Source organism: Triticum aestivum, chromosome 1D, assembly GCF_018294505.1.
Source record: "Triticum aestivum cultivar Chinese Spring chromosome 1D, IWGSC CS RefSeq v2.1, whole genome shotgun sequence".
NCBI lineage: Eukaryota > Viridiplantae > Streptophyta > Magnoliopsida > Poales > Poaceae > Triticum > Triticum aestivum.
Window position 1 is genome coordinate 335,450,278 of NC_057796.1, and position 22,315 is coordinate 335,472,592.

A 22,315-nucleotide genomic window follows, 5' to 3' on the forward strand; every position below is an offset into this window, starting at 1 on the left:
GATTTCCACTGAGCCGCCGTATGCCGCGTCATATCGATCCGCAAAGTTGCCGCTGCTGCGTATATACGCTTGAAGCCCCGATACGGCAGTGTCCGCGTTTGCTGTTTTTAAGAGAATCAACCGTTGCTACTGTTTCGAGTCCCAAGGGCCTTCACTTGAAGCTAAGCAGAATTGTTTTGTGCTTTCATTACCGATCAAGAACTAGTACTTCGATCAGCCGGCTACTAGTGCTAGTGCTTGTCACGTCAAGCTACTGTTTTTTGGTTCCGAACAACACGTCAAGTTACAGAGAGCACACGTCTAGGCGTTCCGTCGAATCCAGATGAAAGATCAATTTTTTGCTGCCACAGTTGCGTGTTGCCGAGATCGACAGGAATTGTGCTGCAAACCGCCGGACGTCATGTCAGATCAGTCCACGTGAAAACTCAGATTTTTGGAAGGAGTAATCTGTACAGCAAGGTCCAGATTCGTTTTTTAATCATTCTTTTTGATCAGGCCAGCCATGAGTGCTAGTACGTGAGTCTACTAGTAGTATTTGTTCAGTTTTTCAAAGGGGAGAAGACCACGACCCGGATTCTGCTCCATTGCCGAGTCGCTCGCGGCGTGCAAATCGCCGTTAGCCCCCGTTCAGAGCCGCCTGGGTTTCAAACTGACATTTATGATGATCTCCACCTTCAGCTGTTGCATGTGAATCCGCTGCTAAGTTGCTGCCATCAAACCGCCTCCATCTTGCACTGCATCGGGGCCTCCGTCTCCGCTGGCGGGTCTTGATACTACGGCTGTGTGGCTGCAGCCTCTGCCGAGTCACTATGGGCTGGAGGAAAATCCGGACGACCCCACAACAACTTGTCGGCCTGCAACCTCCGCCTCGGGGTACCTGCTTGGTAGGAGGACAGGCGGATTAATCCTGCGCTGTTAAGAAGAACAGAGGTTATCTACGGACATTGCATACGGGTCATCTATCGTACCAATGCACCAGGTGATATCCATCCAGTTTACTTTTTATCAGTAAATACTTGTTAATTTTTTGTGAAAACAACCACTCTGCCCTATAGTGTTGTTATGTACAGGTAAATTATTCATTACAAAAGTGGTATTATACCGCGGATGCACGTTCGGCTATGCCGCGTGGCTCCACGGGCACGCGTGTCGCGGTCCAGTTTACATCAAACGCGCCAGCTTACTCGCTCGTCCGCACCACCTTACAACGCCACGGACGACTCGCCCGTCATCCCTCGCGGCCGGTTCACGTGTCCGCGCCAGCTTACAACGTGGAAGACAACTCGCTCGTCCGCGACGGTCTACAACACTATGGGCGCTTTTACCCGTCCGACCCCATGGCCGACTCTCCCTTCCACGCCGGTTTACAATGCCACGACCGATCATTTGTTGTCCGGGCGAATCAGGTGATGTCCTTTTAAATATAAATTTGGCACATATTCCTTTTGTCAAAAAACAATTACTCTGGCCTGTGATGTTTTGTGATGCAGGACAATTGTTCACTACATCAAAACGACGTGGTTGACTCGCCCGTCCACGCCATCTTACAACACCACGACCGATTCATCTGCCTGAACCGCCGGGACCATATTGAGTCACCGACCAGCTCAAACCGCCTCTGTCGCGATGAACGGATCATCCGTTGTCCGAACAAAAAAAACATCAGGTGATATCCGTCCGGTTTATTTTCATAGCACATATTAATTTTTGTGTGAACAATTACTTTGGCATGTGATATTTTTTGACGCGGGACAATTGTTCATTACAAATGAGGCGTTATATTACGGGCACGGAGCACGCGCTAGCAACGTTCTGCACTGGCGTTTCGTCCGTGCCATACCACCCGGTGAATGAACGTGAGCAAGTCACCGTCTCTGTGGCCCGGTTTACATCAGCTTACCGGGACTGTACCCGCGATTAACTCGCCCGTCCGTGACGGTTTACGACACCGGTGCCGATTTTCCCCGTCCGCACCGGCTTACAATGCCACGGCCGACTCATCTGTCCGAGCTGCCTCTGATGTTGCGGTCGTCCTTGTCGTCCGTCTCTCGTGGCCTGGTCTACATCAACATACCAGGCCTCACCTGTCTGCATGAGCTGTTTATTGAGTATGAACAAGTCGCAGCTTGGGTAGCCCGGTTTTCTTTCAACAAAATGGAGGCAAATTATCATATACTATCAACCGTCATCTGCACTGGGTGGTTCAATGGGCAGGCGCACAAGTCGCCGCCACTACAGTTTGGTTAACTTCAAATCACCAGTTGGAAGGAACCATTGACCGAGTTGCTGACACGACTCATACGGGATCATTTATAACCCGTCGCAGTCACCTCAACCTTCTGTGGATTCACATCGTGCTATCAACACCAATAATATACAAGTTATGCCGGTTTATATCACAGTCAAATATGGAGAGTTTCAAGCCAACTCCTCGAGTCACCTTTGAGACTCGGGGGCTACGGTGACATGACTCAGCAAATCTTGCCAGTTTCAGCAAATTTAAGAACCCCAGGACGATGGAGGGAAAGATAACCCAGTCCTGGAGGCTGCTGTTATATTGATGAAAATTTAAAGGCCGTCAGAAAATTTCCGGCTTAGAAAGTATATGACAGTTACAAAATCCCGGCTTATGAAGAAGTTTCGGGTCATCAGAAAGGATTCCGGTTTAAAACCCGGCTCAAGGAGGTCGGTCTCACTCAAGCTCTCAAATATCCGGTTTACAATCCGGTTCAAGGGAAATTTGTTCTCCCACAAAGCTCTAAAGCTCTCAAATCTGGTTTAAGAATTTCCGGTTCAAAAAGGAATTAACTTCTCGCAAGTTCGAGTTTAAAGGTGTTAGAAAAATTTCCAGCTGAAAATGAAGATTCTGGTTTGAGAGTTTCCGGTTCAAAAAGGAATTAACTTCTCGCAAGTTCGAGTTTAAAGGCCATTAGAAAATTTCCGGCTGAAAATGAAGATTCCGGTTTAAAATCCGGTTCAAGGAAAAGATGTCTCCCACAAAGCTTTGAAGCTCTCAATATCCGGTTTAAGAATTTCCGGTTCAGAAGAATTAATCTCTCGCAAGTTCGAGTTCTCTAAAAAATTACAGGGACCAAAGAGAGTTGGATGCATAGCACAACTCAAACATAGGTACCCGGCGAGCACAGCTCACAAATATGTCACTTGGGGGCTTCCTGTTCAAACATAGGTGTATTCACCAAAGAGAACATAGCATTACTACCCTTTTGACTGGGTTATTTTGTTCAAACATAGGTGTATTCACCAAAGAGGACATAACCCTTCCGGGTCATCCTGCATGTATGCCAGCTGCTTCTTCATCAGGTAATCCTAATTGGCCCGGCGAACTCTTAACATTCAATCTTTAAAACAAGACCCTGAACTCGTTAAGGTTAAAACGCCGGTTTGTCATGTGAGGGCACGGCTTAAAGATAGCGAGGATGAACCCAGGCTACTAAGCCGCCTTCATTGAAACTTGGTTAAACCTGCCTGTTTGCATGATGCTATCCGACCTCGTGTACTCTCGATAAGTCAATCTTTAAACAAGACCCTGAACTTATCCAGGTTAAAACATCGATTGGGTCATGTGAGAGCCGGCTTACAGAAAGCGAGGATACTCTAGTGGCTATCATGCTAGTTTCATTGAAGTATTCTGTTATCATACACATACATCATCATATATTGCATCATACATTGCATCATCATTACATCATCATAGCATACATCATATCTGCATGGATATACTGGTTTATATTGCAGGAACCGGTTTTCAAACCAGGTTATATTATTCAAATCTTTAATAGCCAACATGGCTGGATTTTATTACGGTTATCAATAACCAATATTATGATTGAGGTTTTCAAAGTCGCTTCAGCGCAATGGCTATTATTTTATCAATGGATATGATTTATTCAACAATGGAGGAAATAGTCCCGAGTCGCTGCAGGCTTACGACCCGGCACTTGGGGGCTACATTATTCATATTGAGATTACATCAAATATGCAAGTCCCATGTCACTGCCAGCATGCACCATGACACTTGGGGGCGAAGACCACCTTTAGTCAGGATAGCTTGTACTAGCTGTCCCCTTTCAAATTGGCCATTGTTGGCTCCCTTCCCGCTCAATATTTGGGGAGAGGACCAGGGCCTCTATAAATAGGATTAGCCACCACAGTAGGAGGCAACTAGCTCATCACAGCTGAGCCTCAGCCATCTCAACTTAGACTAGATCCAACCCATCCTCACACCACCAAGCTCAAGAACACCTCACATTAGGAGGCTGTTCTTCCCTTTGTACTGTTCATCCTCAGCCCAAGAGGCAATCCACCACACCACACTGGAGTAGGGTATTACACCACAACGGTGGCCCGAACCAGTATAAATCATGTGTTCCTTGTGTTGCGAGTTCGTCGAGCTAAGCTTAGAGATCGCGGCGAGGCTGAGGGCGTGATTCGGTAGGAGGAGATCTTCGTGCGCACCCCAGTGTTCGAACCTTGAGGGTTTTGCCGGAACCCGAGATCCGACATTTGGGGCGCCAGGTAAGGGTGCGTTGAAGCTTTCCTTCCATCGCTTTGCGCCCCGTCGCTTCGTCATCTCCATGGCGGACGCTCGCCGAGCTCGCGCTAAGCGCCGGGCTGCCCTCGCCGCCCGCGTTGCCCAGACAGCTCCCGTCGGCGGGCCACCCCGTCGTTCTCCGTCGCCTGCCGCCAACGCCGCCACCAGCCCGGCGGGGAGCGAGCAGCAAGCATCCTCACTGCACCCCTCGGTGCGGCGGGACGGCCGCACCGCCACTCCATCACTGACCCCGGCCGGCTCGTCGTCTCACGCCCGTCGCGCTCCCTCGGACGCACAGGCCGCGCTGTGCATGGCGTACGAACTCCTGCGCTACCGCCCCATCGATGACCTCTACGAGGACTAGCTCGACCGCATCGCCGAGCTTGTCAGCGCCGCAGGGGGCTCCCCTATGCCGTCCCTCTCCCTGCCTCGCCCTCCGCCAGCCGCAGGTGACGTGGCTCATGGAGCGCCTCCACCACCTCTGCCCCAAGACGGCGCCCTGGCGCCAAGGCGTGCGGCCCCCTGGCGTGATCCACCGTGTCGGGCGCCTGTGCGCGAAGAAGGAAGCTACCAAGAAGTCCCTCATCCGCAAGAAAACGCTCCTGCACTCCCGGTGCCACTACGGCAAGATCGTGCGCCACCTGCACTAGCGGTGTGCGGGCATCAAGGCCAGGCTCCACACTAGCAAAGGGTCCCGGTGGCCACCACGGGCTGCCGCGCCTTCACCCCCGAGCTGTGTAGCGTTGCCTGGCCGGGAAAATTCAAGTCGGACCTGCCTCCGCGTTACGACGGCACCCCCGACCCCGCGGAGTTCCTGCAGCTCTACGAACTGAGCATCGAGGTGGCCAATGGCGACGAGAAAGTCATGGCGAACTGGTTCTCCATGGCTCTCAAGGATGGTGCCCGCTCTTGGCTCCTGAACCTGCCTCCAGGCTCCATCTCCTCCTAGAACAAGATGCGCGACCGCTTCGTCGCCAACTTCCAGGGCACTCGCGACCGCCCTCCGGCCGCGGGTGACCTGTGCCGCGTCAAGCAGCAGCCAGGGGAGACCCTCCAGAAGTACATCCAGCGCTTCAACAACGTTCGTCTCAAGATCCCTAAGGTGATGGACGAGGCCATCATCTCTGTGTTCTCCGATGGCGTCCGTGACGTCAAGATGAAGGAGGAGCTCGCCAACCATGAGGAGCTGTGCACATCCCTGGAGCTGTTCAACCTGGCGACCAAGTGCGCAAGGGCTGAGGAAGGGTGCCTTTCCCTTCTCGAGCTCCCGGCTGCCGACCTGGAGGAGAAGAAAGCCAAGGCCAAGGACGTGAAGCGCAAGGGAGCGGCCGTACTCGCGACCGAGCTAAACACGTAGCACGGCAGGGACCTTCCTGAGTCGTCCAAGAGCAGTCGACCGTACTGCGCCTTCCACAACGTGCACAGCCACAACACCAACGATTGTCAACAGCTCAGGGCCATTCACGACGGACGCTTCGGTCGCTGCCCCAAGCGCAATGACCGAGGCTACGGCCGAGGAGGACGACGTGGCGGAGGACGCTGGGACGACCGGGGCCCGCGCCAGGAGTGGCGCGACCAGCCTCATGAAGACCGCTGGCAGGATCAGCCTCGCGAGGGTGCCTGGAGGGATCAACCTCGCAAGGACCGTCCTCAGGGCAATGTTGGGCTCCCTCCGCTGCCGCCACCACCAAGAAGGAACGAAGACCACCATCAAGACGAGGGAGCTGGGGGCTTCCAGGAGCCGCGTGCTATCGCCTGCATCTTGGGCGGAGCTCAAGCCCCAGCCTCACAACGTATCTTCAAGCAGTTTGCTCGCGAGGTGAATGTAGTCCTCCCCAAGCTCGAGGCCACACGCCCGCTCAGGTGGTCCAAGTGCGCCATTACCTTCAGCTCAGCAGACCAACTCAAGTGTGCGGCCACCGCAGGCGCTCTCCCGATGCTCTGTTCACCCGTCATCAGCAACGTGCAAGTCACCAAGATTAGCATCGACGGCGGCGCAGGGCTTAATGTCCTGTCCGGCGAAATGTTCGACAACCTTCAAGTGCCCTACGATCAGCTTCAGCCTACCAAGCCTTTCTTAGGAGTGACCGGCGGCTCAACCACCCCGATAGGACACGTCCGCCTCCCGGTCACCTTCGGACAGCGCGACAACTACCGCACCAAGCTCATCGACTTCGACGTTGCTCACATCCGTCTGCCGTACAATGCCATCCTCGGGTATCCAGCCCTGGCCAAGTTCATGGCGGTGACCCACCACGTCTACAACGTCCTCAAGATGCCAGGAAGTGGCGGCATCATCACAGTCCCCTGCGAAGAAAGATATGCGGTGTGCTCCCTCGAGCGTGCCTTCCAAGCTGCAGCAATCGAAGACCCCGACAGCAAGGGTAAGCACCCTCCTGAGGCCATCCCCAAGAAGAAGAAGCAGCTACTCCGCACTGGGCCTCAAGAGAACAGCACCGTAAGTGGAGCCGTGTCAGGATCAGCGCCTGCGACCAGGGCGCCTCCCTACCTCGCATAGGAAGGCGCGCCCGGCGCTTTCCTCAGGCAGGGCTCGGGGGCTCTCTTCTGGAGGGCCTCAGCCTTGCCTACATTACAAGGGAGGCGCTCGGGCACCATTTGGAGGCATGCTTCATGGCACGTTTCCCTCAGGAGGACACAGGGCGAGGAGCGCCCAGCGCTCAGGAGTTCATTACCAATACCACTCAGGAACTGCAGGATGCGAGGGCCATGCGCGGCGATCGCTGCTCACCTGGCGCAGCCCCCCATCCAAGCGAGGATGTCGGGCTGCGCGTCTACATCGACGTCCCAGGGCTCAACGGGGCCGCGTCTCAGGAGCTCTTTTGGCCTTCGCGCGTGGGACGCTGCGTGGGCCCACCGCACAGCTACGTTCGCATGCCATTCGGCCTGACGAGCGTCGCATCCGCCTACCAACACAACTTGCGTCGCGTCCTGGCAGCTCAGGAGGCTAGGCACCACGCAGTCCTGGCGGAGATGGAGACGGTCCTCAAGGAACTGCCTGGACCCCCAGAGCCTCCCGAGGCTCAGGGCCCCGGTGGCTCGTGAGGAACAACCCCTTCGCTGCGCACCTTCAGCTGCCTCAACATTCCTTCATCAACAGAATCAGGTGACATTTTCCAAGTTCATTTAGCTAGGAGCGCCCTCGGGGCTGCATCATTCCCAGGCCGCGTGGGTCCGTCCCTGCGGCGTGTATCCCTTTTTATGTCTTTAGCTTACCTTGCTGGGGGCGCCCCTCGGGCTGCATCATCCCCAAGCCGCTCGGGCCTGACCCAGTGGCATGTATCTCTCATGCGTTTACTTGAGCCAGTTTGCTTTCCATGCTTAATCTATCTATGACTATCACCTGCTTGATTGTCACCTACCACGGGAGCTGCCCACGCTGGCATGGCGCTTGTGCTTGGGTCCGTCCTTGCGACGTCGACAAATCTGAGTGGTCGAGCTCTGGCCGCGTGCGCCACCTCACCAGGCCCTCAGTGCCTCCATTCTCTTGTGGCGCAACCAGTGGCCGCCCGACTATCATAACGGCAATCTGTGCCCCACCTAGTGCTGACTTGCAGGAGCCTCCTGAGGACCACGGCAGGCGGCACCGCAGGCTCCCTCTTCTCCCATGTAATCCGCTTGCGCATTAAAAGGGGGGCTCCTGAGCATCGCGACTCAGGAGCTCCTACTGGCTCTCCAGCCCTCACCCCCTGGCCTTGACCACGGCATCACGACCTGGCATACCAGCGGCGGCTGAGCTCGCTCGAGGGCCGGGACCTGAGGACGTAGAGCACGAAGGAGAATGTGGGAAGAGGAGGAGGCTCGTACGGGCCTGACCTGGCTAAGCTACGACCGCCTACGCACGAGCCTGGCATCTCACGAAGGACCGGCCCTGGACTGCCAAGATAAGTTTCACGCTCGGGTCAACCAATTGCTACGGCATAGAGTTCTCATTTGTGTTGCCCCTCTACGGCAACGTAGTCTCCCTTTCCTGCCCCTCGGCGGTCGCTTGCGCGCCAAAGGGGACATCCTGAGCATCGCGTCTCAGGGGCTCTTACTGGACCTCGGGCCGCTCACCTCCTGGCCTTGACCACGGCATCACGGCCTGGCATACCAGCGACGGCTGAAGCCTGCCTGGGGACCGGGACCTATCGGCGTAGAGCACCAAGCCGTCGCGAGGTTGGAAAGGGGAAACCGAGCCAAAACGGGGCACACACACGCACAACTTCATAATATGGATAATATCAACAAAGGACATCGCGGACCCTTTATACGCCCCCACGGGGTACTTCTCGATTCCTCGCAGGGAACAAAAGGAAAGAACTTCTAGGAGCCCTATCTACACGCGCCCAGTGGCCGACGCCATCATCAACAGTGGGCCATGGGAGGCTGGCGCCAACCTCATCCAGATCAGCGGTTGCGACGGCCGGACGCTGCAGCCCTGCTCCGGGCGCGGCGAGAGCTTGGGGGCACGTAGCTGTCGTCGCTCGTCTCTAGAGTCTCGTAGAGCTCGGGAGAATCGCTAGACTCCCGGGCGTCGCTGCTACTTCCAGAGGAGTCGCTGGCAACGCGAACAGCAGGCCCTACCCCTGCGGCGGCGCCATCCTGACGGCCCCTTCCGGAGCAGCACTCCAGGCGGTGGCCTTCTGCATTGAAGACCTTGAAGGACAGCGTGGAGGCGCCGTTGTACTCGAAGTGGATCGCGAGGGCGCCCTCCGCACGGCACACTCGAGCGACCTCACCCCAGCCTCGGGTCATGAAGATCTTGCCCGAGGAGACGGCCTCGACTTCCGCTCCAGTCGACGGCGCGTCACAGTCGGCGTGTTGCAGCCAAAGCTCGAGGGGCCCCCTCGGCGGCATTTCGGCAGAGAAGAAGGAAGGGAAGCGGATCCAAGTGCTCGGGGGCATCGCCGCCCACAGCACAAGTTCGCGCGAGGAGTCCGCGGCGTGGACTCCAGGGGCAGCGACGCGCGCCGCCGCGGTACGGCGACCATGGCCGCAACGTGCGCGCCGCCGCTCGCTGCCTCTCCCTCCAGAGCCCTCGGCTTGGGCGTACAGGGGTAACGGATACCCAGGAGGAGGCCGCTCGCACCAAGGCCTGGTCACCTCTTGCACCACCACCACGTCACGACGGTGGACCGGCCTCTTCTTCGGTGGAAGCGGCCCTGGCTCATCGCGGGGAGTCTTCCCTTTCTCCACGGCGGAAAACCTTCGGATGGGCGCCATTGGTGTCGCTACTGGCAATGGAGCAAAGGGCGAGAAGCGAGTGGAATGGGAAGAGATGGGCGATGGGGGCTCTTCCCCCTCCCCATTTATAGCAGGAGAAGGCCAACCAGTGGCCCCCATGATCACAGGTAATGATGGTTTTTCCTTGCATGCAGCAGGGACTCGTCATGTCGGGCAGTTGCCGAGGCAGCGTGGGGAAGCGGAGACGCCCACGTCCAATCAACCGCAACGCGTCGACCAAGGCCGCAGGCTGTTGGTGCCCGCGGCGCTCTGCACTTGCCCTTTCGCTTCGCCTCGAAGCCAAGTCCGAGCGCGCCTTGGGCCCGGGGGCTACTGTCGGTGTTCTGGGAACGGGGGTCCCCAGACTTGCTTGCCTGCAGCCCACGGCGTGGCTCTGCGAGTAGGCCCATACAACCCATCTTCACCAACAAGCTTTCAAGACCCTCGCGAGGGGCCAAGCCTCGCGAGGCGGACGATGCAAGACCTCCTCGGGAGCGGCCTCACCAGGCTGGCTCGCGAGGGGCGGAGAGATCAAGGCAAGGCAAACCTCACGAGGTTCTCATGACGTGAGCCATGACGATCGAGACCAGGCGGGCACCAGTGCGCACAGTGTCCTTGTTTCCTCTTTGGTTCTAAGGAGGCAAGCGCATGTGAGGAGTACCGAGGCGTCAAGCAAAGGTTTCCATATCGGTGCAACGAGACCAAGACCAGCAGGACGGCAAGACGAAGGTCGCCATGGAGCCCAAGGTGGCGTCACCACCAGAGCCTTTTGCAGGCGAAGACCACCTTTAGTCAGGATAGCTTGTACTAGCTGTCCCCTTTCAAATTGGCCATTGTTGGCTCCCTCCCGCTCAATATTTGGGGAGAGGACCAGGGCCTCTACAAATAGGATTAGCCACCACTGTAGGAGGTAACTAGCTCATCACAGCTGAGCCTCAGCCATCTCATCTTGGACTAGATCCAACCCATCCTCACACCCACCAAGCACAAGAACACCTCACATCAGGAGGTTGTTCTTCCCTTTGTACTGTTCATCCTCAGCCCAAGAGGCAATCCACCACACCACACTGGAGTAGGGTATTACACCATAACGGTGGCCCGAACCAGTATAAATCATGTGTTCCTTGTGTTGCGAGTTCGTCGAGCTAAGCTTAGAGATCCCAGCGAGGCTGAGGGCGTGATTCGGTAGGAGGAGATCTTCGTGCGCACCCTAGTGTTCGAACCTTGAGGGTTTTGCTGGAACCCAAGATCCGACACATGTATAAGTCATGAAGAAAGCAATAGCAATAAAACTCAATGATCATAATGCTAAGCTAACGGATGGGTCTTGTCCATCACATCATTCTCTAATGATGTGATCCCGTTCATCAAATGACAACACATGTCTATGGTCAGGAAACTTAACCATCTTTGATTAACGAGCTAGTCTAGTAGAGGCATACTATGGACACTTTGTTTTGTCTATGTATTCTCACACATGTATCAAGTTTCCGGTTAATACAATTCTAGCATGAATAATAAACATTTATCATTATATAAGGAAATAAAATAATAACTTTATTATTGCCTCTAGGGCATATTTCCTTCAGTCTCCCACTTGCACTAGAGTCAATAATCTAGTTCACATCGCCATGTGATTTAACACCAATAGTTCACATCTTTACCCATAGTTCACATCGCCATGTGACCAATACTCAAAGGGTTCTAGTAGAGTCAATAATCTAGTTCACATTGCTATGTGATTAACACCCAAGAGTAATAAGGTGTGATCATGTTTTGCTTGTGAGAGAAGTTTTAGTCTACGGGTCTGCCACATTCAGATCCGTATTTATTTTGCAAATTTCTATGTCTGCAATGCTCTGCACGGAGCTACTCTAGCTAATTGCTCCTACATTCAGATTGGTGTCAAAGCTTGCATCAATGTAACTCTTTACGACGAACTCTTTTATCACCTCCATAACCGAGAAAAATTTCCTTAGTCCTCTAAGGATAATTTTGACCGTTGTCCAGTGATCTACTCCTAGATCACTATTGTACTCCCTTGCCAAAATCATGCTAAGGTATACAATAGGTCTGGTACACAGCATAGCATACTTTATAGAACCAATGGCTAAGGCATAGGGAATGACTTTTTATTCTCTTTCTATTTTTTGTCGTGGTCGGGTTTTGAGTCTTTACTCAACTTCACACCTTGTAACACAGGCAAGAACTCCTTGTTTGACTGTTCCAAAGGTATGTACTCATTGAAAAAACTTATCAAGCGTCTTGATCTATATCTTGATGCTCAATATGTAAGCAGCTTCACCGAGGTCTTTCTTTGAAAAACTCTTTTCAAACACTCCTTTATGCTTTCCAGAAAATTCTACATCATTTCTGATCAACAATATATCATTTACATATACTTATCAGAAAGGCTGTAGCAATCCCACTCACTTTCTTGTAAATACAGGCTTCACCAAAAGTCTGTATAAAACCATATGCTTTGATCACCTTATCAAAGAGTATATTCCAACTCCGAGATACTTGCACCAGTCCATAGATGGATCGCTGGAGCTTGCACACTTTGTTAGCACCTTTAGGATTGACAAAACCTTCTTGTTGCATCATATACAACTCTTCTTTAAGAAATCCATTAAGGAATGTAGTTTTGACATCCATTTGCCAGATTTCATAAAATGTGGCAATTGCTAACATGATTCGGACAGACTTAATCATCGCTATGAGTGAGAAAATCTTATCGTAATCAACACCTTGAACTTGTCGAAAACCTTTTGCGACAATTCGAGCTTTGTAGATAGTAACACTACTATCAGCGTCCGTCTTCCTCTTGAAGATCCATTTATTCACAATGGCTCGCCGATCATCGGGCCAGTCAATCAAAGTCCATACTTTGTTCTCATACATGGATCCCATCTCAGATTTCATGGCCTCAAGCCATTTCACGGAATCTGGGCTCATCATCGCTTCCTCATAGTTCGTAGGTTCGTCATGGTCTAGTAACATGACTTCTAGAACAGGATTACTGTACCACTATGGTGCGGACCGTACTCTGGTTGACGTATGAGGCTCGGTATTAACTTGATCTGAAGTTTCATGATCATCATCATTAGCTTCCTCACTTATTGGTGTAGGAATCATTGGAACTGATTTCTGTGATGAACTACTTTCCAATTTGGGAGAAGGTATTAGCTCATCAAGTTCTACATTCCTCCCACTCGCTTCTTTCGAGAGAAACTTCTTCTCCAGAAAGGATCCATTCTTAGCAACGAATATCTTGCCTTCAGATCCGTGATAGAAGGTGTAACCAACAGTTTCCTTTGGGTATCCTATGAAGACACATTTCTCCGATTTGGGTTTGAGCTTATCAGGTTGAAGCTTTTTCACATAAGCATCGCAGCCCCAAACTTTAAGAAACGATAGCTTAGGTTTCTTGCTAAACCACAGTTCATATGGGGTTGTCTCAATGGATTTAGATGGTGTCCTATTTAACATGAATGCAGCTGTCTCTAATGCATAACCCCAAAACGATAGTGGTAAACCGGTAAGAGACATCATAGATCGCACCATATCCAATAAACTATGGTTACGACATTCAGACACACCATTATGTTGTGGTGTTCCAGGTGGCGTGAGTTGTGGAACTTATTCCACATTGTTTTAGATGAAGGCCAAACTCATAACTCAAATATTCACCTCCACGATCAGATCATAGAAACTTTATTTTCTTGTTACGATGATTTTCCACTTCACTCTGAAATTCTTTGAACTTTTCAAATGTTTCAGACTTATGCTTCGTCAAGTAGATATACCCATATCTGCTCGAATCATCTGTGAAGGTCAGAAAATAACGATACCTGCCACGAGCCTCAACACTCATCGGACCGCATACATCAGTATGTATTATTTCCAATAAGTCGGTGGCTTGCTCCATTGTTCCGGAGAATGGAGTATTATCCATCTTGCCCATGAGGCATGGTTCGCAAGCATCAAGTGATTCCAAAAGCCCATCAGCATGGAGTTTCTTCATGCGCTTTACACCAATATGACCTAAACGGCAGTGCCACAAATGAGTTGCACTATCATTATTAACTTTGCATCTTTTGGCTTCAATATTATGAATATGTGTATCACTACGACCAAGATACAATAAACCATTCACCTTGGGCGTATGACCACAGAGGGCTTTATTCATGTAAACAGAATAACAATTATTCTTTGACTTAAATGAATAACCATATTGCAATAAACATGATCCAATCATATTATGCTCAACGCAAACACCAAATAACATTTATTTTAGGTTCAACACTAATCCCGAAGGTAAAGGGAGTGTGCGATGGTGATCTTATCAACCTTGGAATCACTTCCAACACACATCGTCACCTCGCCATCAACTAGTCTTTGTTCATTTTGTAACTCATGTTTCAAGTTACTAATCATAGCAACTGAACCAGTATCAAATACCCAGGGGCTACTATGAACACTAGTAAAGTACACATCAATAACATGTATATCATATATACTTTTGTTCACTTTGCCATCCTTCTTATCCGCCAAGTATTTGGGGCAGTTCCGCTTCCAGTGACCATTTCCTTTGCAGTAGAAGCACTCAGTTTCAGGCTTGGGTCTAGCTTTGGGCTTCTTCATGTGAGTTGCAACTTGCTTGCCATTCTTCTTGAAGTTCCCTTTCTTTCCCTTGCCCTTTTACTTGAAACTAGTGGTCTTGTCAACCATCAACACTTGATGCTTTTCTTGATTTCTACCTTCGCCGATTTTAGCATCGCGAAGAGCTTGAGGAATCGTTTTCATCATCCCTTGCATATTATAGTTCATCACGACGTTCCAATAACTTGGTGATAGTGACTAGAGAACTCTGCCAATCACTATCTTACCTGGAAGATTAACTCCCACTTGATTCAAGCGATTGTAGTACTCAGACATTCTGAGCACATGCTCACTGGTTGAGCTATTCTCCTCCATCTTGTAAGCAAAATGCTTGTCAGAGGTCTCATACCTCTTGACTCGGGCATGAGTCCGAAATACCAATTTCAGCTCTTGGAACATCTTATATGCTCCTTGTCGTTCAAAATGTTTTTGAAGTCCCGGTTCTAAGCCGTAAAGCATGGCGCACTAAACTATCAAGTATCATCATACCGAGCTTGCCAAACGTTCATAACGTCTGCATCTGCTCCTGTAATAGGTCTGTCACCTAGCGGTGCATCAAGGACATAATTCTTCTATGCAGCAATGAGGATAATCCTCAGATCATGGACCAAGTCCGCATCATTGCTACTATCATCTTTCAACTTATTTTTCTCTAGGAACATATAAAAAATAAACGGTGAGCTATATCGCGAGCTATTGATCTATAACATAATTTGCAAATACTATCAGGACTAAGTTCATGATAAATTAAGTTCAATTAATCAAATTACTTAAGAATTCCCACTTAGATAGACATCCCTCAAGTCATCTAAATGATACATGATCCAAATCAACTAAACCATGTCCGATCATCACGTGAGATGGAGCAGTCATCAATGGTGAACATCTCCATGTTGATCATATCTATTATACGATTCACGTTCGACCTTTCGGTCTCCAGTGTTTCGATGCCATGTCTGTACATGCTAGGCTCGTCAAATTTAACCCGAGTATTCCGCATGTGCAAAACTGTCTTGCACCCGTTGTATGTGAACGTAGAGCTTATCACACCCGATCATCATGTGGTGTCTTGGCACGACGAATTGTAGCAACGGTGCATACTCAGGGAGAACACTTGTACCTTGAAATTTAGTGAGGGATCATCTTACAATGCTACCGCCGTACTAAGCAAAATAAGATGCATAAAGGATAAACATCACATGCAATCAAAATAAGTGATATGATATGGCCATCATCATCTTGTGCTTTTGATCTCCATCTCCAAAGCACCGTCATGATCACCATCATCACCGGCTTGACACCTTGATCTCCATCGTAGCATCGTTGTCGTCTCACCAACTATTGCTTCTACGACTATCGCTACCGCTTAGTGATAAAGTAAAGCAATTACATGGCAATTGCATTTCATACAATAAAGCGACAACCATAAGGCTCCTACCAGTTGCCGATAACTTCTACAAAACATGATAATCTCATACAACAATTTATATCTCATCACGTCTTGACCATATCACATCACAACATGCCCTACAAAAACAAGTTAGACGTCCTCTACTTTGTTGTTGCAAGTTTTACGTGGCTGCTACGGGCTTATAGTAAGAACCATTCTTACCTATGCATCAAAACCACAACTTTGATTTATCAAGTTTGTTGTTTTAACCTTCAACAAGGACCGGCCGCAGTCAAATTCGATTCAACTAAAGTTGGAGAAACAGACACCCACCAGCCCCCTTTATGCAAAACTAGTTGCATGTCTGTCGGTGGAACCGGTCTCATGAACATGGTCATGTAAGGTTGGTCTGGGCCGCTTCATCCAACAATACCTCCGAAACAAAATAATGCATTTGTGGTAAGCAGTATGACGATCACCGCCCACAACTCTTTGTCTTCTACTCGTGCATATCATCTACGCATAAACCTGGCTCTGATACCACTATTTGGAAATGTAACATGCAATTTCAAAAAATTCCTATGCTCATGCAACGTCTATCTAGGAGATGCATAGCAACGAGAGGGGAAGAGTGTGTCTACGTACCCTCGTAGACCGAAAGCGGAAGCATTTAGTAACGTGGTTGATGTAGTCGAACGTCTTCGTGATCCAACCGATCCAAGCACCGAACGTACGGCACCTCCGTTTCAGCACACGTTCAGCCACGATGATGTCCCTCGAACTCTTGATCCAGTTGAGGATGAGGGAGAGTTTCGTTAGCACGACGGCGTGGCGACGGTGATGATGATGTTACCGGCGCAGGGCTTCGCCTAAGCACTATGACGATATGACCGAGATGTCTAACTGTGGAGGGGGGCACCGCACACGGCTAAGAGAAGACTCGGTGTGTCTTTTGGGTGGCCCCCTCCCACGTATATAAAGGAGGGAGGGAGAGAGGCCGTCCCCCTAGGGGCGCGCCAAGAGTATGGAGTCCTACTAGGACTTCCAAGTCCTAGTAGGAATCCCTTTCCCTTTTCGGAGTAGGAGAGAAAGAAAGAGGGAGAGAGAGAGAGAGAGAGAGGGTAGGAAAAGGCAAGGGGGGAGCCGCCCCCTTCCCCTAGTCCAATTCGGACCCATGGGGGGGTGCACGCCACCTCCCCTTGGCATGCCTCCTCTTTTCCCGTATGGCCCAATAAGGCCCATTACTTCTCCCGGTGAATTCCCGTAACTGCCCGGTACTCCGAAAAACACCCGAATCACTCAGAACCTTTCCGATGTCCGAATATAGCCTTCCAATATAAGAATCTTTACCTCTCGACCATTTCGAGACTCCTCTTCATGTCCGTGATCTCATCCGATACTCCAAACAAACTTCGGTCATCAAATCACATAACTCATAATACAAATCGTCATCGAACATTAAGCGTGCGGACCCTACGGGTTCGAGAACTATGTAGACATGACCAAGACATATCTCCGGTCAATAACCAATACCGGAACCTAGATGCTCATATTGGCTCCTACATATTCTACGAAGATCTTTATCGGTCAAACCGCATAACAACATACGTTGTTCCCTTTGTCATCGGTATGTTACTTGCCTGAGATTCGATCGTCGGTATCCTCATACCTAGTTCAATCTCGTTACCGGCAAGTCTCTTTACTCGTTCCGTAATGCATCATCCCGCAACTAACTCATTAGTCACATTGCTTGCAAGGCTTATAGTGATGTGCATTACTGAGAGGGCCCAGAGATACCTCTCCGATACACGGAGTGACAAATCCTAATCTTGATCTATACCAACCCAACAAACACCTTCGGAGACACATGTAGAGCATCTTTATAATCGCCTAGTTACGTTGTGACATTTGATAGCACACAAGGTGTTCCTCCGGTATTCGGGAGTTGCATAATCTCATAGTCAGAGGAACATGTATAAGTCATGAAGAAAGCAATAGCAATAAAACTCAACGATCATAATGCTAAGATAACGGATGGGTCTTGTCCATCACATCATTCTCTAATGATGTGATCCCATTCATCAAATGACAACACATGTCTATGGTCAGGAAACTTAACCATCTTTGATTAATGAGCTAGTCTAGTAGAGGCATACTAGGGACACTTTGTTTTGTCTATGTATTCACACATGTATCAAGTTTCCGGTTAATACAATTCTAGCATGAATAATAAACATTATCATGATATAAGGAAATAAAATAATAACTTTATTATTGCCTCTAGGGCATATTTCCTTCAGGTACGTGGACACACTCTCCCCCTCTTGTTGCTATGCATCTCCTAGATAGATCTTGCGTGATCGTAGGATTTTTTTCCAGCTCCTACTTCGGCCTCAACTATTGCTCACTCTATTTCTCCAAATAGCTCCAGCTCTGAGGGTTCTTTGGACGAGTAGTTCCTCACATGGATTATCTTTCCTTTTTGACACTTGTTGATAAAAAAGGGGGAGAAGAACATCGGGAGGATAGATGAGCGGGATATTTGCTGGGGTATTTCTTTCGCCATTTGCTTTTCCTTCAAATAGTTTGGTATCCGTCGTTGAACTATTTGTTGTTTTTTGGTCATGAAACTTTATAGCATCGCATGTGATGTTGGCGAACTTTGTCGTCATGTACCCCCCTGCAATGCTATTTGCTTTCAGTTATTTGGTTGCAGGTGTTATCGATATTTACTTCCTTGCAATGATTATGTTCGATATTTATCTATGTTGCAAGTGAAGTAATAATACTTCGAAGGAGATTGACTAGCTTATTTCTCTGAAAAGAGATATATTTGTATCGTTCTTTTCCTGCTTCACTATGTTGTATTATCTAACAATACAGGAGAACAAAATTGTCTTCAGGCTGAACTTAGTCGTTTCTCGAACTAAATACCAATTCAGTCCTTCTGATGTGATGTTTTCCCTTTGCTAGTTGTTATCTCTTCATACTCGGTGAAGGAAAACTCCATATGGAGCTCATTCACTTCGAGCTGTAGCATCCCATGCCGTGATACATTTTGCATATCTAATCTGCAAGGACTTACTATGCCTCGTGTGGATTCAAACTCTGTTCTGAGTAAATATTCATGGCTTATTTCTGTGACAAATCATTTGAAAGTATTCATAATCATTAACAAATCTTTTTCAAAGGTTGTGTGTCACAGGAAACATCTCAGACAGGAATGAGACCATTGATCAATGGTACTGATGCTAACATACAACAAGGCTTCTCGCACGAAGATTCACATTGCTACCTTCCAGTTTATCTCTCAAGCATGGCCTCAATGAAAAATCTTCAGTATAATGCTTACACCCAGGGGGAGCGTGTTCATCTTCGTAAATTTTCTTTCGTCTCTTGGTTAATTCACACACTACATCATTTCACTTCATCTACTTTTGATGTATTATGTTTTGTCAACAATCGTCCAAAAAGGGGGAGATTGTTGGTGCCATTATTGCCCTCTTGTGTTTTGGAGACCGTTGACAGAACTAGGCGGGGACTGATTTGTTTGCTAGTGCACACAGAGAGAAATAGTCCATACAGAACCAAAGAGAATACCATCTTTGGTGCCAAGTTCGAGGAACTTCACCGAAGGATATTTGAGATTCATAGAAGATTCAGTCATATCTCTCGAGGCCGTTCAGGCGAGAAGATTGATGTGAAGAAGTTGACCCCTTAAAATCTATTGCTGATGTGAAGCAATTGGTTCGGTGTTCGTCTGAAGAGAATTGACTGAGAAGACCGGAGGTGAAACAAAGACATAGCATTCATTTCATTGTTCTTCCTCTCTTTATCTTTCTTGAGTCATAGGACCTCCTTACTATTAAGAGGGGTATAGGTTCCCGAAGCTTAGATCCGCTATGATGCTTAGCCCAAACCTATGCAAGACTGAGAGAAATCTCTTTATGCTATGAATGATTACCTATCCGCAGAAGACATAGTTCTTCGGTGGTGCAGGAGATATCTTTTGGACTAAGGAGTTAGCATTTCTTCCTTCACAAGGAATGTTACCATTGTGCTCAAATTTACGACCACTGGACTCATGTCGTTCGGCCATTGGTTGACCCGCATGTCCATTATGGTCATTTCCCATCTGGGAAGGCTGCGGCTATAAATACCCACCCCACTCCAACATTGTCCATTGGCTGCTCCGCTTAAGATTTCTGAGAAGATTGATTGAGCATCCCCTCTCTGAGAGATTTGAGTTTAAAATCCACTGGAAGAAAATCAAGAACTAAAACTTAGACAGTGGTTGAGTGAGGGAGTCCTGGATTAAGGGGTCCTCGGATGGTTGGGCTATGTGACGTGGGACGGACTACTGGGTCGTGAAGGTACAAGATAGAAGGCCTTTCCCCGTGTCCGGATGGGACTCTCCTTGGCGTGGATGGCAAGCTTGGCGGCTAGTCGTATAGTTTCCTTTCTCTGTAAAACAACTTTGTACAACCCTGGCCCCCTTCGGTGTCTATATAAACCGGAGGGTTTAGTCCGTCGAGACGAACACAATCATACAGGCTAGGCATCTAGGGTTTAGCCATTACGATCTTGAGGTAGATCAACTCTTGTAACCCCTATACTCATCAAAGTCAATCAAGCAGGAAGTAGGGTATTACCTCCATTAAGAGGGCCCGAACCTGGGTAAACATCGTGTCCCCGCCTCCTGTTACCTTCGATCCACAGACGCACAGTTCGGGACCCCCTACCCGAGATTGGCCGGTTTTGACACCGACATTGGTGCTTTCACTGAGAGTTCCTCTATGTTGTCGATAGAAGGATCGATGGCTCGCCTTGTCATCAACGACAAAATCACCTCTGGAAGGGCCCTAGTTCCTGGGTAGATCCTCCAGCTCGGCAGTTTCACTATGGGCGCCCGCCCAGCCATTAAGCCCAAGGCGGTCCCCAGATTGCCAAAAATCATCTCCGCATCAACCCCGAAAGCGTCGATAAGATGGATCCGGCAGATATCTCGTCTTTAAATGAACTGCTAGATCGCATCGCCGCCCTGGGGTCGCAACAGATTATGATCTGATTGGGCTTAAACCCGATCAGAGGGAATCAGGTCTCCACCTGTCACCCACCTGGTGACAGTTGTGGAAGAGCAAGTTGAGGATACCGCTCCTCCTATGCTAAAAACAAACTATGTTCGGATCTCCGAGCCCTGCGAGGCGGACACCCATCTTCAAGAAGAGAGCATCTATCCTCCGAACATAGAACCAGGCGTTGAGCCTAAAAACCCCCAGGACACTCCGGATCCTGGGCCAGTGACCTCGGAAATCTTCAAAGTCCGGATTCCACAGTGGCTCAGAGTTCGGATTTAAGCCTACCTGCCCACCACAAGAAATACTCTCCAAGAAATTCCGGTCCCCGGACATATGCGACTTAATGTATGTACGGCAGCAACCTCAGGAAACAGTCCATCACTTTTGGGCTAGATTCCTACTTGTTAAAAACAAGATCAAAGATTGATGTGATGACAAAGCGGTATCAGTCTCTTGCCGCAACTATACAAACGAGGGGATCCTCAATGCCCTCAACCGATGCCGCATAATGCACTTTGCAAATTTGGCACACATAGTACAGAAGTACTACGCAATGGAAAGCGCCTGGAAAGCCCAGACAGCTTGGTGGGAACCACCGGCCTTTAAGCCACCCACCGGTCGGGCAAAAAGGATGCACCCTCACGGGGCACCTGATCATCACTCCACGGACAAGAAAATTAATCCCTTAACGGGACACAGAACTGTCCTTGATGAATGGCTCGACAAGCCTTGTCAGATACACACGATGCCGAATTCAGAACCAACACATAGCCTTCGGGCATGTTGGATACTCCGGCAGGTGGCTAAGAGCGGTGAGGCCATCCTCACCAACACTACCCCAGAGAAGTACTCCTCGGAGGATAACGATCTCAATGTATTTATGGTCTTCGAGACCTTTTCTTCAAATAATCGGCGTAAAAGGGCGCTCCGCGACCTCGCCGAAGTCAACCAAGTAGCCGCAATAAATCCTTGGAACGACATGGCGATAACTTTCAACGCTACTGACGAACCACGGGCCCGATCAGTCCGAGCACCAGCCGCTTTAGTTCTAAACCCAATTGTGGACGGCTTTCGGCTCACTAAAGTGCTCATGGACGGTGGCAGCGGATTGAACCTCATCTATGAGGACACGCTCGACAAAATGCAAATGGACAAGAGCCGCATCGAGCAGAGCAGTACAACCTTCCGAGGCATTATTCCCAGTTGAGAAGCGCAATGTTCGAGAAAAATTAAACTTGATGTGGTATTCGGCACGCCGGAGAACTACAGATCTGAAGAGTTAATCTTCCAGGTGGCACCTTTCAACAACAGATATCACGCACTGTTGGGGCGAGATGCATTCACATGCTTTCAAGCCATACCTCATTACGGGTACATGAAGCTCAAAATGCCCGGGCCCAACGGAGT